Source organism: Onychomys torridus, chromosome 1 (genome assembly GCF_903995425.1).
Source record: "Onychomys torridus chromosome 1, mOncTor1.1, whole genome shotgun sequence".
In the NCBI taxonomy this organism is placed as follows: Eukaryota; Metazoa; Chordata; class Mammalia; order Rodentia; family Cricetidae; genus Onychomys; species Onychomys torridus.
In genome coordinates this window covers 145,065,114-145,081,696 of record NC_050443.1, presented here as the reverse complement: position 1 = coordinate 145,081,696, position 16,583 = coordinate 145,065,114, and the positions used below count along the sequence as shown (strand labels likewise).

At 44.8% G+C, this 16,583-nt stretch overlaps 1 protein-coding gene across 6 annotated transcripts in view; it reads right to left on the bottom strand.

The window, feature by feature from the left end:
* Positions 1 to 16,583, bottom strand: part of Smarca2 (SWI/SNF related, matrix associated, actin dependent regulator of chromatin, subfamily a, member 2) — a 172,162-nt gene that overhangs the window by 30,414 nt on the left and 125,165 nt on the right. The gene's annotated exons all lie outside the window — the stretch shown is intronic.

Genomic DNA, 16,583 nt, shown 5'->3' with positions numbered 1-16,583 from the left:
GTGTGCTTGCTTTTTTTTCCCCCTGAATGAAGCTAGAAATTACTCCTTCCTCCACTGGATGGCAACCTTCCCCCCCCCCCCCCCCCCCTTCCTTTCTTGCTCTCCTTTCTTTCAATTTTGCTCAAAAGAAAAATAGGTTTTCACGAAACAGGATGTGCATGCACAAGCAAGGGAGGGACAGCCTTGCTCTCCAATGATTCTTAAGAAAGCAGCGGTTCTGACGAGGATGGGCAGGCGGCGGCCATGCAGGAACAACCGCTCAGGAGCAGACACTGGATGCTTGCAAGCACATGGCAGCCCCCGGTCATCAGCCACATGTGCTGGCTTCCATCTCGGCCCTCTGTCATCCCGACACACGCCAACTACATCTTCCACTGAATGACGGAAGGTCTAGAAAGCAGGCATTATGCTCCTTCTCAGCCGGGAGGGGGGGGGGGTGATGAGGTGGAGTTACACGTGACGTCCCCCCTCCCCATCACAGAGAAGCGGCCGCATGATTGTGAATAGGTAAAGAGGGGCATGTGAACAAAAAGGCACTCTGCCCATTGTTCCCACCCTTGCCTCTCCAAATGCACCAGGCAGTGGGGCAGAGCCCCCTTACCGTAGCCTAAACCATCTCTAGATACATGTAAAGCAGCAATTCTGGAGATCACTAGACCATAGATGGTAAATGGAAAAAACCAAAAACGAAACAAAAGGAGTATTCTGACACTAAGTCTGATACTTGTTGTGCCCCTACCCTGACAGGGATTTCTTTTTTCCCTCTGGGTGGTGGGGGGGGAGGCTCCTCCTTTAAGGACTCTAGTTAGCAGAGAGAGACAGAGACACACAGAGAGACAGAGACCCAAAGAGAGACAGAGATACAGACACACACAGAGAGAGGAAGAGACAGAAACAGAGATACAGACAGACCCACAGAGAGACAGACAGACAGACACACAGACACACACAGAGAGAGAGAGAGAGAGAGAGAGAGAGAGAGAGAGAGAGCGCGCGAGACCAGGCTCTACATTAAAGGATATGAAGGAAAACTACACACTGGTGTTTTCTGGGGGCAACTCACATCTCCAAAGCCAAGGGTAAAAGCCTGAAAGGCTAAGTGGGTCTCCTTCAGCCCTGAGACCCTGCACACCAAGAACACAGACATGATCCCCAAACCTGAAGAGTAATGCTAACAACTACAATGTAGAATTTTAAAGAGAATTTCCAGTTCCGTTGTGAGGCACATTCTCATAACAGGAATATGAAATAGTAACAACGAAACTGTGGCCGTGCCTCTCCGTCCCCGGGTGTGGCGGAACTCCAGACCTAGGGCTTGGAACAACAGCTAAGGTTTCCACTATTCCAGTCTCCAAAAGCAAAGCCTTAAGAAAGGTATACATAAAACTGAATACCCTCCAGGGAAAGCCCGCAGACAAAGGGACAAATACTGCAAGCTGCCACTCGCTGGACAGAAGCTCAGTGGTCACCTGGGCTGCAGGGTAGGGGACCATAAAGGGGTCCTGGTGTTGACAGCTGCGTAAGATTTTGAATGCACTTCATTTTACTGGTACATGCACTTAAAATGATGAGAGTCAAGGGTTCTATATGTTATTCTTACTAAAAGAAGCGGCTATAAAAAGCTGAGTCCTCTACATATTGAGGAGAATCCCAAGGACCGCAGGTCCAGACGTGTCGCCACTGTCTGAGCACAAAGCGCACACTACTGGGATGTTTTGGCAGCTTTCCCTTGGAACTCAAATCTTTCAGTAGTCCAACAGGTGGCACGTTCAGTCTTGTCCTGCCCAATGACTGCAAGCCCTCTCAAGAGTCGTTTATCCCCTCCATCAATTGTTACTGAGGAAATGCCCACCAGTGTAAGAATATACCCACAGAGAGAGCATGCCCACTGTTCTCAGATTGTCTGTTGCCAACGAAAGCCTCACATATATTCAAGAGATGGGTTAATGGGAAGCCTAAGGAACTCACAAAATAGGATTCCTACCCACATAATGGTACAATGGGCAGTATGTCATGATGGATGGCACATTCATTCAATAGACAGACACCTCCATTTACCCCATTGGTCTTGAACTAATAATCCTCCTGCCTCAGGCTCCCAAGTGCTAGGATGAAAAGAATGCAACCATTCGCTTATTTCAGGCATTTGTTGTCGGACAACCTGACTGTCAACTGCATTTGCGGTTCTCCTGTACTGGACTTAAATACACAATGCTGGCCCCAGGCCTAGATGGGAAGCAAGCAGCCTTGGCTTACTGCATTTCTGGCACAGTGAGTTTTCTAGTTTCTGTTCAACAACCTCAGGTCACTATTAGAGCAAAGTGAACCAAGGCCTTTCTTTGGCCCCAGTGGCAGAGGGAGCCATTTAAAGAGCTGGGGTGGGTCTGAGGCGACAAAGAAGGCTCAAGTATATAAGTCCATCATTTCAAGGTGGAATGTCAAACAGGAAAATTAGTACAGGGAGAGGCAAAGTTATGTCAAGCCACAAAATCCACTAAGAACCCACAGGCAGGGTCTGGTGATACACACTTGTAATCTCAGAATCTGGGAAGCTGATCCCAAGTTCAAGGCCACCCTGTGCTATACACCATGGCCCCGTTTCAAACACCTCTTCATCCCACCCCAGCTTTTGAATCTCGACATGCTATTCAGGAATAACTTTTCGTAGATAGAAGCTTCCCAAATGTATGGCTCCGAGGACCCTAACCAAACACACAAGACCAATGAGACTCTGTACTTACAGCCAGGCACATGCACTGCTCTGACTGACATGGGCAGAATCAAAGAATCTGGGAGAATTTGTCACCATGAGATATCCTTAGAGAAATAATGGGCAACAACAAGAAATGCAGTTCAGCTTCCGTATCCCAAGACCACCTGTCCAGCCACTACCAAGTCACATGCGGCCGAGACCTCTGCCCATTTTCCACTACCAAGTCACACATGGCCAAGTCCTCTGCCTGTAGTAGAATATTTTAAGGTGTATTACTTTTGTTTATGTTGTATTTGTTTAACTCTGTGAAGCTGTGTTATTGTGCTTGTGTAGAACACCTGATGGTCTAATAAAGTACTGGCCAATAGCAAGGCAGGAGAAAGGAAAAGTGGGGCTGGCAGGCAGAGAGAATAAATAGAAGGAGAAAACTGGGAAGAGGAATTTGGAGAGCTAAGCTCTCTAGCAGCCAGACGAGGAAGATGACTCCAGGGGCCAGCTACCCAGCTACACAGCCAGCCACAGAGTAAGAGTAAGATTTCCAGAAGTTAGAAAAAAGGAAAAGCCCAGAGGTAAAAGGTAGTGGGGATAATTTAAGATAAGGAAAGCTGGCTAGAAACTAAGCCAAGCTAAGGGTGGGCATTCATAATTAAGAATAAGCCTCCATGTGTGATTTACTTGGGAGCTGGGTGGCAAGCCCCCACAAAAGAACAAAAAAGCCAAAAAACAAACAAGTACATCTGTCCATTTTTCCCTTGAGCTCTCCAGGAAGGCCTAGGCCATCTCTAAGAAATACTAAGAGGGAGGGGCAGGTTTCTGGTTCAAAGCCATTGCTTACTGAGGATGATGCTCATTAACACCGACAGGAAAAGTAAGATGATTAAGACTGTAGCCACACTTGGAGTTCACATCAGGAAGGATACACCAAGACACGAATGCAAGGCTTGAGCCATACCATCTCTTCCAGGCTTCTGAGCCCTGATCCAGGGTCACATGTCACTCCCATATGACAAATTCTCTGGTCTATGCATTCACCCATTGTGGAGGAAAGCATTAAAACGGCGAGCCTGTGCTAAGAATGGGGAACTTGTTCTACTCAAAGAATGCTCACGACCAGCCCGATAAGGAGGGAGGAGAACACACACATAAAACAACACATGACATCAAAGTGTAGCAGTTTGAGGCTCTCTGAGAAAGGAAAGCCCCAGCCTCAACCCCAATAAATCTTAAGCTACACAGAGCCACTGAGACTCTTTATATTTTTATTTTGGGATTTGTATTAGTTCTTTGAGGAACTTACTCAGTGTGTTTTGATCATATTCATTCCCTTCCTCCAACTTAGAAGGGGTTCTTCTCTAACCTTTATGTCATTACAGTTTTCCTTCAGGAAATCAACTAACTTCTGCACTTTTGCCTGAATACCAAACTGTCCGGGAATTACTGCCACTGTGGTCTTCAATCTAAAGTAGAATGCTCAATTTCAGCCATAAGTAGCTTCCTGTTCCTAGTGCAATTTAAATGCAAAGAGAATAATGTTAGCGGTCTTTACTGTGATTTTACAGCAGTCGGTCTATTTCTATACAGGGTGTGTGCTACCTTCACATAGGCCCAGGACTCCAGCAAGCTTCACTATGCTGTTGCCATGACAAATCTAACTCAACCACTTTCACTTTCTGGGGCACTTCTTGTTTCTTCATCTGTACTTCCACCGCTAGTGTCTAATCCTCTCATTTGACGATCTCTGTCGGTAAAACAACCACACAGGTTTAGGACTGGGAGACAAGGAAGCAAAATACTTGTGTGCCTTGCCATGTGCAAACAGCCAGTTAGACACAGACAAATCAGCAGCAGGTTTTGAAAGGCGTCATGAGTCTCAACTCCTATTCATCATGAATTACAGCTGAAAGGCTAGCAACATCTGTACCTTATGCACAACAATTCATGAGTGCTACACGCATGGTGTTAGGGTCTAAACTCCATCCATTGGGGTCCTAATCCCCAAGACCTCAGAATGTGACTGCATTTGGAGATAGGCCTTTGGATGGGTAGTTAACATAAAGTGAGCAAAATGAAGTCATGTAAGTGGGCTCCGATGCTATATGACTGCTGTACACAGGTACACACAGGACGGTCATGTGAAAAACAGATGGGTATTTCCAAGACAGAGAGGGTCTCAAAAGACACCAAAGATGCTACACCTTGATATGACATGGTCAGTCCCCAGAGCTGTGAGAAGTCTCTATAGTTGTTTAAACTATAATCTGTGGTATGTTGTAGCTAACTAATACAGGATATGGCAATTGAAATGTGCTGCGGGCAAGTAGTGCTTAATTGTACCATAGTGATGGAAATATGCACCTACTGGTGCTAAGCAAGTCACGTGTGTGCACATCCTTTTGAGTAAGTGATGAAAGTCTTTGTCTTTCAGGCCATTCTTAAATCTAAGGGGAACTGCTCCATACTCCACACCTGCTGCCTGGGCAGCCATGTTCTAAGTCGGGCAACTTCTCCTTGTCTTTGTCTATCCTAAGGATCTCTGGTCTAGAGGGCGTCCTGACGGTTTCTAAATACCATGTGTATGAGAGAGAGACTGGATTGCTGCAGGTGTGAAAGAATATATCCATGCAAGGAGAAGCTGATGGGGTGGCCCCTAAGCCAGAAGTCATGAGCTGAAAACAGGAATAATTTGAGGACTACAGGATTCAGGGCACATGCAGAGTAAAAGAGAGGAGCTGGTCCCAAGGGGACTGGGATTCCTTACATATAAGACATGCATACTTAGGCTGTGACGAGGTAAAAACATGTACACACACACACACACACACACACACACACACACACACACACACACCTATTCATATATTACTGGGACACCAGGAAGACTATGAGGTCCCACACTTTTTACTCAGTATATTGAGATAATCAATTACTCATGAATTGAGATAATGTAAGTACAACTGTCTTAATAAAGCAATAAATTTTGGGGTCTTGGAGAGCCATACATACATTGCAAACAAAACTTGCTCTCTAGGAAAGTTTAAAGTCAATCTATAATTCCGAAGCAAAAAGAAGTAAGAGTCTGAATTAAATATGACTAGATCCTGCTAAGAAACACGTGACCCTTGAAGAGCCTTGCTTGGCCTCTGCTCCTCATCAGTACTCTGTCAGCAGGGCTGGTAGGCTTGCTGTAAATCTATAGCTGAAGTCAATATGGGAAGAACGAGGTAGCAGACACCCAGAGACAACATTAACTAAAGCACTCTCAGTGATTTGCAAAAAGACAAACAGGTACTTCTAACGGCAGGGTCACATGACCAGAGAAAAAATAGACCCCAAAACACATTTTAGAAATGGGGAATCAAGAGTTTTCGAGGGTGCATACCTGTCCCTGTCCATCAGTAATTCTAAAGGCAAGGGCCTGCAACATTGGCCTCTGAGGAACCTGTCCCAGCACCGAGTCTTGTCAGTCTCTCTCTGACTCGGTGCACAGACACAGTCTCTGTTCCCAAATGTACTGACACAGGAACTGCAGGATTTCTTCCCGTGTTACAGAAATTAGTGAAATGTAATTGTGGAAAGCAATAAGGTTCTCGGGCTGGCAAGATGGCAAAACTGTTTGCCTCAAAGTCTGATGACCTAAGGTCTACTCGGGATCCCACATGAGGAGCGGAGGAGAGAACTAACTCCATGGAGTTGTTCTCTGACCTCTGCACACATACCACGGCATATATGCACCCCTCCATACATCATACATACATGTAACAATAATGAATGAAAAAAACTAAGATTCTTATTTCTAAAGCATGAACACACACTCACTTCAAGTAACATTGGCATTGGACCAGGTGAGGTTGAACTGTTAGAATTTGGGAAGAGTCTCTACTCAATACGCTTTGTTAGTGTCAGTTTCTCACTTGCTCTGAAAACACCCAAGCTGGGAATCCTAAGCAACACATTATAGCTAGTATTTCTGCAGGAAAGACCGCAGAGTGTTCTAGTCAGGAGACCCAAAGGGGACCTTGGTCTCCCTCAGATCAACATGGCAATAAGGATGCATGTGAGTTTCTAAGGCAACCCTTCAACTGCATCAGTATGTCCAGGACACCCTGCTGGGCCTCATTCCTCTTTTCTCACCTTCCCAGGTGCTTGCTCCGACCAGTGTGGCTCTCCCCCCACCCCCCACCCCCACCCTATACACATTTCTCTGGCTCTTTTCCACCATGGACTATAAACGTTCAGGCATATGTGCCCAGTGGCCCGAAGACCAGAGCAGACACCATTAAGGAGTCCTCGGGGAGGCTCTTGCTGACCCTGGGAGAATTTGCTGTCAATGAAGGGTCCTAGCAGAGTACAAACTATGTGCATCAACCCACCTGGGAAGGGTGGTAATCTGGCTGCTCCTGGATAGGAGGGATCCTGAGTAGCTTGGAAACAAATCCATAATATTCAATATATGAGTGTCTTTTAAGCAGCCACTAACTCTAACTACTACTGGAGGTATCTGAGCATGTCCCCCAATTCTTTAGATGGATGGATGGATGGATAGATAGATAGATAGATGATAGACACATAGATACAGAGATAGAAAGAAAGAATAAATCTCTTGAAGAGATCCTGTTTGATCAAAATCTGTGTCACCTGTATTTCTTTTTGGAGTTATCAACTGGAATTTCTACGGTCCTACCTGGCACTCGAAATGAATTTTTATCATTTTCCCATCAGCCAAGCCAGTATTTGTCTTTGTGGATCTTTCTGACTCATCCACGGGAGCATTATGCCCTCCACTGTCCAGCCTGGAGGCTTCTCTATCCTACCGCTACCCTACAGGTGGCCTGTGAAATGACATACAGAAAATGGCCTCTGTTTTGAGCAAGTGGGTAACTGGGAATTGAACACAGGACCTCTGAAAGAGCAGCCAGTACTCTATTCCCTCCTTTTAATAAATACACCTTGACAAGGTACAGAGTTCTGAGTCTGCCTAAGAGGGTGAGCACATCCATTCTCCCATCTAAATAAAACATGTTTTGGCTCTGAATTCTTCCTGCAGACCAGAAGAAAACCCATAGTCTCTGCTTAAGCAGAGCTTCCAGGGGCTCCCCCTCTCCACTTGTCCCCAGAAAAACTCTGTGTTTCCAACACATGGGATCCCAGCTGAGAGGAATCTCGTCTTTCCAAGCCTCCAATGGGTTTCTGTGAGCCTAGGAGTCTACTCCAAATCCTTCTTTGCTATCTAAATCATAGACACCTCTCGAGGGCTAAAATGTCATTATCTCCACATGCGACCTGGACCCTCCTTCCACACAACACTTTCATGACATAAGCAGTCTCATTAAGTTGGTTTAATTCTGGTTGTCAACAGTTTATTTTGTTTTGAAATCCAGGCTAAGTCTCTTACCAGGAGACTTAAAAAAAAGATTGATTTATTTATACATTTTATGTATATTCGAGCTCTATTTGCATATATGTCTGAATGACAGAAGAAGGCGTCAGATCCCACTGTAGATGGTTGTGAGCCACCATGTGGTTACTGGGAATTGAACACAGGACCTCTGAAATAGCAGCCAGTACTTTTAACCACTGAGCCATCTCTCCAGCCACGAGGAGAAACGTTTAAAGGGGTCGTTTTAATCAAATCAGCCTCCATCAGCACTAACATTGACGCCTTGCTCACCACCTTGCTGAAATAATAAGTCTTTGTTTACTCCTCAGCTTTCTTGCAACAAGGGACTTTCCCAAGAAGTCTAGGCTTTGGGGATTCATTCAAAGGGCACCCAAAGCATGAGGAACAAAAACAAGCCAGATAAACTGAGCAAGAGAGGACCCAGGTGTTGTGGGATAATCTTTCTGTACACTATGAAGGTGTGTCTGTGTTTAACCTCCTCTGCCTAAGGCACCTTGTGACTGGTTTAATAAAGAGCAGTATGGTCAATAGCTAGGTAGGACTTCTGGGGAGAGATAGGAACTCTGGGAAGAATCTGAGAGATAGGGATTTGCCATCAAGATGCAGAGGAAGTTGAACATACAGTACCGAGGAGAGGTAACGAGCCACATGGCAGAATGTAGATTAATATAAACGGGTTAATTGATGTTTTAAGAGCTAGTAGGGAACAAGCCTAAACCAAGGCCACACTTTCATACTTCACAAGAAGTCTCCGAGTCATTACTCGGGAGCCAGCAATCTAAAGAAAGACCCGTGCGCAAGTTTTCTTGTCTGACTATTTTCGGACCACTAGCCTGCAAATAATGACCCAGAGACTTATTAACTATGAAAGCTTGGCCTTAGCTTAAGCTTTTCCTCAACTAGCTTTTTGTTTTGTTTTGTTTTGTTTTAAGCTGAGGATTGAACCCAGGGCCTTGTGCTTGCTAGGCAAGTGCTCTACCACTGAGCTAAATCCCCAACCCTTTTTTGGTTTTTTTGAGACAGTTTTTTCTGTGTAGTTTTGCTGCCTGTCCTGGATCTCACTCTGTAGCCCAGGCTGGCCTTGAACTCAGAGATCCACCTGCCTCTGCCTCCAGAGTGCTGGGTTTAAGGTGTGCGCCACCACCGCCTGGCCCCAACTAGCTCTTATAACTTAATTAACACTAATTTTTTAAATCTGCATTCTGCCATGTGGCTTGGTTACCTCTTCTTAGTACAGCACATCCAACTTGCTCCACGTCGGCTTTTTGCAATGTACCTGTTACGCCCATGAATTTAGTCTGCCTGCAACTATCTATCCTGTTTGATTCTGGATTTTTGTTATTTTTGTTTTTGTTTTTGTTTTTGTTTTTTTGTTTTTTTTTTGGTTTTTGGTTTTTCGAGACAGTGTTTCTCCGTTTCTCTGTAGCTTTGGAGGCTATCCTGGAACTCGCTTTGTAGATCAGGCTAGCCTCAAACTCACAGAGATCCACCCGCCTCTGCCTCCCGAGTGCTGGGATTACATTCGTGTGCCACCACCGCCTGGCTAGATTCTGGTTATTTTAACAGGTACTCATACAATCTTCCTGTCCTGTTTTAGCTTTAAGAGTTGAACAACATAAAAAAAATAAAAAATAAAATAAAAAAATCCAGCCTAACAGGCAACACTGAGAGGTAATGAGGCCCTCAGTTCAAAGGCAGAGTAGTACCTGTGTCATGACTGAACAAGGCACAGTGGAGGGCAGGTAAAGGCTGGGATCCCCAGAAACCAAACCAAACCATGGTGGAGACACTGACCTACAGGTATAAATAGCCCAGAGTCCAGCTGCTTAGCAGAAAGAAATCCACACAGGAGCGTCTCTGTGACCCAGCCAACAGTGTGCAGAGGCCTCATATTCACCCAGGAGGCTCCCTTGATGCTCTCTAGGCTGACATCGCCAAGGTTTTTACAACCACCTGTGTCCCATCTGCTTCAAGCTCTGCTTTTCCAACAGGAGAGCAGAGCACATTGGCCAGGTGGTCATCAACAGCGGTGGGAATTGCTTCTCTTTTTCAGAACGTAGGTGTGCCTTACCAAAATAGAGAAGCCAGCAGATTCAACACTGAACATCCACTCAGCAGATATACCTGTCATGAAGAAGAGGTGAAATCCTGAACCCTGCTCCAGGCCTATGAGGTATGGGTCCTCATCTGAAAAATGGGAAAAATCATGTGGATTCCAAGTCTTCTGGTGATTCAATGGTGGCATGGATTTACAGCATCTAGCCTGGCACTGTCTGACACAGAGAAAGGTAGGCAGGAAAAGAACCCTGAGAATGGGCCTGATTGGACTCAAAAGCAGTCCTGTGGGCTGGGGGCGTGGTTCAGTGATAGAGCACTTACACACACACACACACACACACACACACACACACACACACACACACCTTTAATTCTAGCATTCTGAAGGCAGAAGCGGATGGATCTCTGTGAGTTGAAGGAGAACTTGGTCTACATAGGGAGCCCCTGGACAGCCAAGACTACATAGAGAGACCCCCATCTCAACAAACAAACAAACAAAACAACAAAAGCTAAAAAAAAAAAAAAAAAAGATCTATGGGAATGAGTTCGGGTTAAGAATGTAGTCTTGGGGAGAATTGGGTATGTTTTGCCCACTTTCTAACAGGTAGAAACAGACAAACCAGAACAAACTCAGCAACTATATAACACAAGAGAAGCCAAAAGCATTTTGAAGGAAGGACAGACATCCTGTGAGACAGCAAGCCCTATTGAGGGCAGGAAGAGAAGTCATTTTCCAGCATGGGAAGGCATGCTGCTACCTATCCTTCAGCGGCCCTAAATATAAAAGGTAGTCTGCTGGCACCAAGGGCCTGTAAAACAAGCTTTCTCCTGGTAAATGCCACCAACAGGATAAGGCTGGATGGGTACCTCAGGTGAAGCCGACTGGGGCTGCTGCCAAGTGCAGATCCTCACGAGGCTGAGAACAACCCTGGATGCAATGCCACCCAATGGTCTTTTAATAGGGCTTTCCCTTGGCTCTTCCTCCAATGTACACAAAGGTCAGTGAGGTCCTCTTCTGTCTTCCACTCTCCTGTATTCTACTCCTGCTTGTTTGTTTTTAAAGACTGGGCCATGCTCAAGTCTCTTATATAAGCACACAGTAGTCATACATAACTAAGGCACACCCTCTCAGAGCCTAAAATCATCTCTAGGGTCAACCTACTCACTTATAGTCTCTAATACAATGCAAATGCTATGTAAATAGTTGTTGTAACGTGTTATTTAGGGAATAATGACAAATACTTATGTTCAATACAGATATATATATATATATATATATATATATATATATATATATATATTTAAAGCATTTTGATCTGTGATTGCTTGATTCTGAGGATGTGGAATTCATGAACATCAGGGTTGTCTGTACCACGACATGAAAGTACTGATTTTTTTGTGAATGCAAATGGATTTGATCAACTTGATGTTTTTGACGACTACAATAGATCTACTTAACATCTTGTACATACTCTACTAGGCAGTAGTGGGCAAGGAATCAAAATGGTGGCTGGGTGGGCTAGACAATCCCAGTTCTTGGTCTGCATAGAACTGATGAAGTTCCAACTCCCTGTAAGGAGTGGCCCCTGTGGTAGCAGCTGCCCACTTCACCGTGTTCTACCCTGTTGGCACCTTACCTACCATGGCCCATTGCAATACAGGACTAGTCTCACTTCTGCAAATGCCATGCGTATCATAACCAGGATGTCTCTGGGGTCTACACAGGGGATCAGTTACTAAGTCCACAGTCACAACAGGGCACCCTTGTCAACTCTACACGGCCAAACAGCGCCGACAGGTAACACACATCCAGCTGTTGCTGTTGGGAAGACTGGAGTCTCCCAACAGCAGCAGGAAGACAAACTCAGACCTAAGAGACCGCAGCCCTTTCCTCCTCTACCAGTCTGAACTGCAGGCAGGGATACTTAGAGACTATTCCCAGAGCGGGGACACTGATGTGCTAGCATCATGCAGAATACATGTTGTTTAAAGTCTGCTCGTTTCCTGAACAGTTACAAACCTATCTTTTCGTCCCTGCCAATTCTCGCTTGCTGTATATATGCTTGAAGATCCATTCTTTATCAGCCCTTGCAGGTGGCTAACTTGCAATATCTTTGCTAGGAGCACCTCTCAAGTCCGGCTCTTAATTGCATTAATAAATCTGGCCAGCTGTGACTGTGAGAGTTAACAACTTAACACATTGCCCATACCCAAATACATCTCCGGCTCAACGGAATCCATCTTCAGTACGTGATCGTTGTGAATCTGCTTTTATACAGTTCTTGTTCATTTGCTCATGGATGACAAAGCAGGAGGGGATCATTATTTTTTAAAAAAATCACAATAAACAGCAAAGCAACCACAGCTTCCTGGGACTTTGGAGGTTTCCGTTAGACAATGAATGGAAAGGCTCTGCACATCATAGCTGCAGATGAACCACATCTTAGTTTGAGTTGGAATAACAAAGTACCAGGCAGGGATGGGGTAGCCCGGGGAGTGGGGAGGGGCCACACTAACGTGATGTTATGTCAACCTGAGATCACAGAGGGATGTTCATATGGCTGGCGATGACTGTTCGGGAACATGTTTGTGATGGTGTTTCTGAAATAAGCAATAAGCTTTTCAATCGGCAAAACCACCAATGCGACTCTCTCTATCCAATCTACTGAGGCCATCGGAGAAAAAAGAGGCAAGAGAAAATGAAGATTCTCTTTTCCAGCCATGCAATTCACCATCTGCCCCTGGACACTGGGTACCGGATTCCTGATTCTCAGGCCTCTGGAGTCCAGGACTTACATTAGCCATGTTCCTACTCTGGTGCTTGGAGTGTCAGATTTGGACTAAGCCACATCACTGGCTGTCCTGTGTCCCAGCAGCAGCCAGCCCCTCACAGGAGTCTCAGCTTCCACAATCAAAAGCTGGTGCCTATACTCAATTGCTTTCTTAGTATTGCTCCTGCTTCTTTCTTTTTTGGAGACCACAAAGTAAGAGCTTACAGACAGCATACATGGACTTTTCACAGTTCTGTGGGCTTGAAGTCTAAGAACTATCTGCAATACATACAGGTTCTGGCTCTTCTGCTGTTTTCTGCCAGCAGGAAGCCAAGTTTCCCTTGCCATCCTCATACTGGGGAAAGGCGTGTCAAAGACCACTTAATGTAGGTAGGTATGGCAGGCCAGGGCCCACACGCTATGGCTGCTATCCCCATATTCTTTCTTTAAACATGCACCAAGGAGAAACCGGAAGTGGCAAACAGTTGGGAGAAAACTAGATAGGGCTAGTTAATGGCTGGATGAATGCAGACTGGCTGGCTTGAGTTGAATAAGTCTGTCGCCAGATGCTGTCTGTCACACCTTCAGTAAGCAGACACGCCACTGCCATCCTGTTTCATCCCATCAGTGAGGAGTCCCTCACTCTAACCTTTCTCCTGTCACCCTAAACCTTGTCTTCAGGACACACAACAGAATTGTTCTCTTCTATTACATGTTAGGGCTTTCCCCGAAACATTGAAATGTTTTTCTGACAAGCAAACTCTCCTACTTTAGGATCCTGTGTAACACACATTCAAACACAGACTACCTACCTCTCCATGGACCATGTTATAAAAAAGAACCAAGAAAGCTCCCAGAGGTTCAAAGGGTACCGGGGTCATGAGGTGGAATTGAACCCTTGGCGGATCTCATGACTTAAGTTCTCAGCTCCTCAGGGAAAGTGGTATTAAGTGGCAGCGCATCTCAGCCCATTCAGACATTTAGACACAGGGCAAATGGAGTCACCCTGCCCCAATTTACTCTCCTTACACAGTGCTGGCCCCAATCCTTACCAAGGATGAAGACTATTTATGGGTTTGTTTGGGTTGTATGGAGAGTTGTTGTTTGTTTGTTTTGTTTGAGACAAAGTCTTACTATGCTGCCTTGACTGGTCTGGAACTTGCTATATAGATGAGGCTGGCCTCAAACTCAGACATCTGCCCGTCTCTAAGGTGAAGACTACAGTCATCTCACCTTATTCATTTTAAATAAATAAATAAAAATACAACAAGATTAAACACTAAATCTTGATTTGAAGAAAATAGACACATTTCTATTTTTTTCTTTCTCTACAGGAATAAATGGGATTTTTTTCCTCCATCTCAAGAGAATCTGAACTTACTGGATCTCCTTTGTACCTGTAGGGCCAGGGCAATTTTCCACTGTTATTTTTGATGACTGAGTTTGATTTGGGAGCTAAGTCCTGATTTCTAACAAAAAACTCAAGTCCAGAAATTCTAGACATTAAGGTTAAAAATAAAGTAAAATCAGGCATTCACCAGTCTCTCCCGCCTCTCAACCTTTAGTATTTGTTTTGGTTGGCCCTCTGAGGACTATCTCTTCTGCTGAACTTACCCGCTGAATTCTAACAAAAGGGCACACACCGGGGTCCAACAGCTGATCCGAGCAGTCTGGCCAGCAGATAGAAAACAAAAGCTGTTGGAAGTTATTAAAACTCTTTGACTACTCTCAAATATTTCCCTTAGCGCCATTAATTAGTTCAGGACTTCCGTCCTAAAGCAGAACCTGGAATGTGGTGAAGTCTGAACCTATTTCCTAGGGCCGTAGCTCTCCCTTGTGTATAAAAACGGAAATGCAGCTTGCTAGAAAATTCTGCCCCAGTAAATTGGATGACCTAATTTTAAAACTTAAACGGCATTTAAAAAAAAGTAAAAGGCTAATTCTTTTAAATCTTGTATCTTAAAAACAAAATAAAGGAGATTGTTTAAAGTAACAAACAAAAGTAGGGAAATATAAAAAGTGTTATATATGTCTATATTATGCTTTAGATAAAGTATCCAGCAAATCTTACTAGCATAAGATAAAATATTTTTAGAGAAAAATTGCATTTCCCAGAATAACAGATGTTCTCAGCCAAAATATAGCTGAGAGACTCCAGACTGTCTCTGATTTGGAGTGGATCATACTTCATCCAGCCCAAACAGAGATGTTATCTGTTTCAAAGACTTCCAGAGAGAAGAGTTCACAGCCTACCTCTTCATACCTGTGAGCTTTTATTACTTTTGATGTATTTCAGCAGAATTCCAAATATGTAATTTGAAATCCCCAACCTCTTAACTTTGTGTATTTTTTTTAAGGTTTTTTTTTTTTTTGTTTTGGTGGGGTTGTTTTTATTTTATTTTTGTTTGTTTGGTTTTTTTTTTTTTTTTTTTTGAGACACAGTTTCTCTCTGTAGCCCTGTCCTGTCTTGGAACTTGCTCTGTAGACCAGTGGCCTTGAACTCATAGAGACTGGCCTGCCACAGCCTCCTGAGTGCAGGGATTGAAGGCATGCTTCACCAACCACCCTGCTTTGTGTATGTATTTTTTTTTTCTGGTACTTGATCACTGAACTCTTCAGGGACACATCCCACCTTCTCCCTTCTAGAGTTTGGAACCTTGGCAGCCTATGTTGAGTGGCCAAGTACAGGGATCTGTCCTGTCTGTGTCTGCATGTTGGCTGGCACCGCAGGGCTTTTAAAAGGCCACAGTGAACTGAACGGAGAGGCTTACATCTGATGTACTGATTATGCCCCACTGTTATCTATCTGAAGAGTCCTTCATTTTCTTTCCTTTATACCAGGCTTTGCGGAAAGAAAGCTCTCAAAGACCTCTTCACGGGCAGCAGATGTGATCATGGGGACCCCCCGCCCTCTGCACACAAAAATCATGAGAAACTCATTCTCTCATCTGGTGGCAGATTTATCAAGAAAAAGGAAAACTATGGTTCTCCTTGCCTCTCGAGGAGCTCCATCTGAAATTTTCTGGACCTGACAACACCTCTGTTACCAGCTGACCGCATCAACATCCCAATTACAAAGTACTTACTGGGGACTAATTACTCGGGGCATCATTACAAAACCAAGGGCATTTTCTTTCAGTGCCAGGAGCCTGTGTAGACAACTCCATCCACAGAGTATAAAAAGACCCCACAGAAAACAGGCTGTTCCCGCTATCAAGAGTCCCACAGAAGAACCAAGCTATACAACTGTAACAAATATGCAGACTGCCTAGGTCAGTCCCATGCAGACACCATGGTTACTGAGCTCCTATGAGCCCAGGTTAGTTGATTCTGTGAGTTTTCTTGTGGTGTCCTTGACCCCTCTGGCTCCTACACTCCTTCTCCCCCCCACTTCTGCAGGATTCTCTTAACTTGGCCTAATGTTTGGCTGTGGGGCTGCATCTGTCTCTATCAGTTGCCGGATGGTGCCTCTCTGATGACAATTGAGCTAGGCATCAATCTGGTCACAAGAGAAGGCCAGTTCAGGCTACCGCTAAGAGTCTTAGCTGAGGTCATCCTTGTGGATTCCTGGGAGATTCCCTTGTGCTAGGGTAGGTGGGGGAATGCAGTGGGAGAGTACTGAAACACACTATTGGAAAGGAAA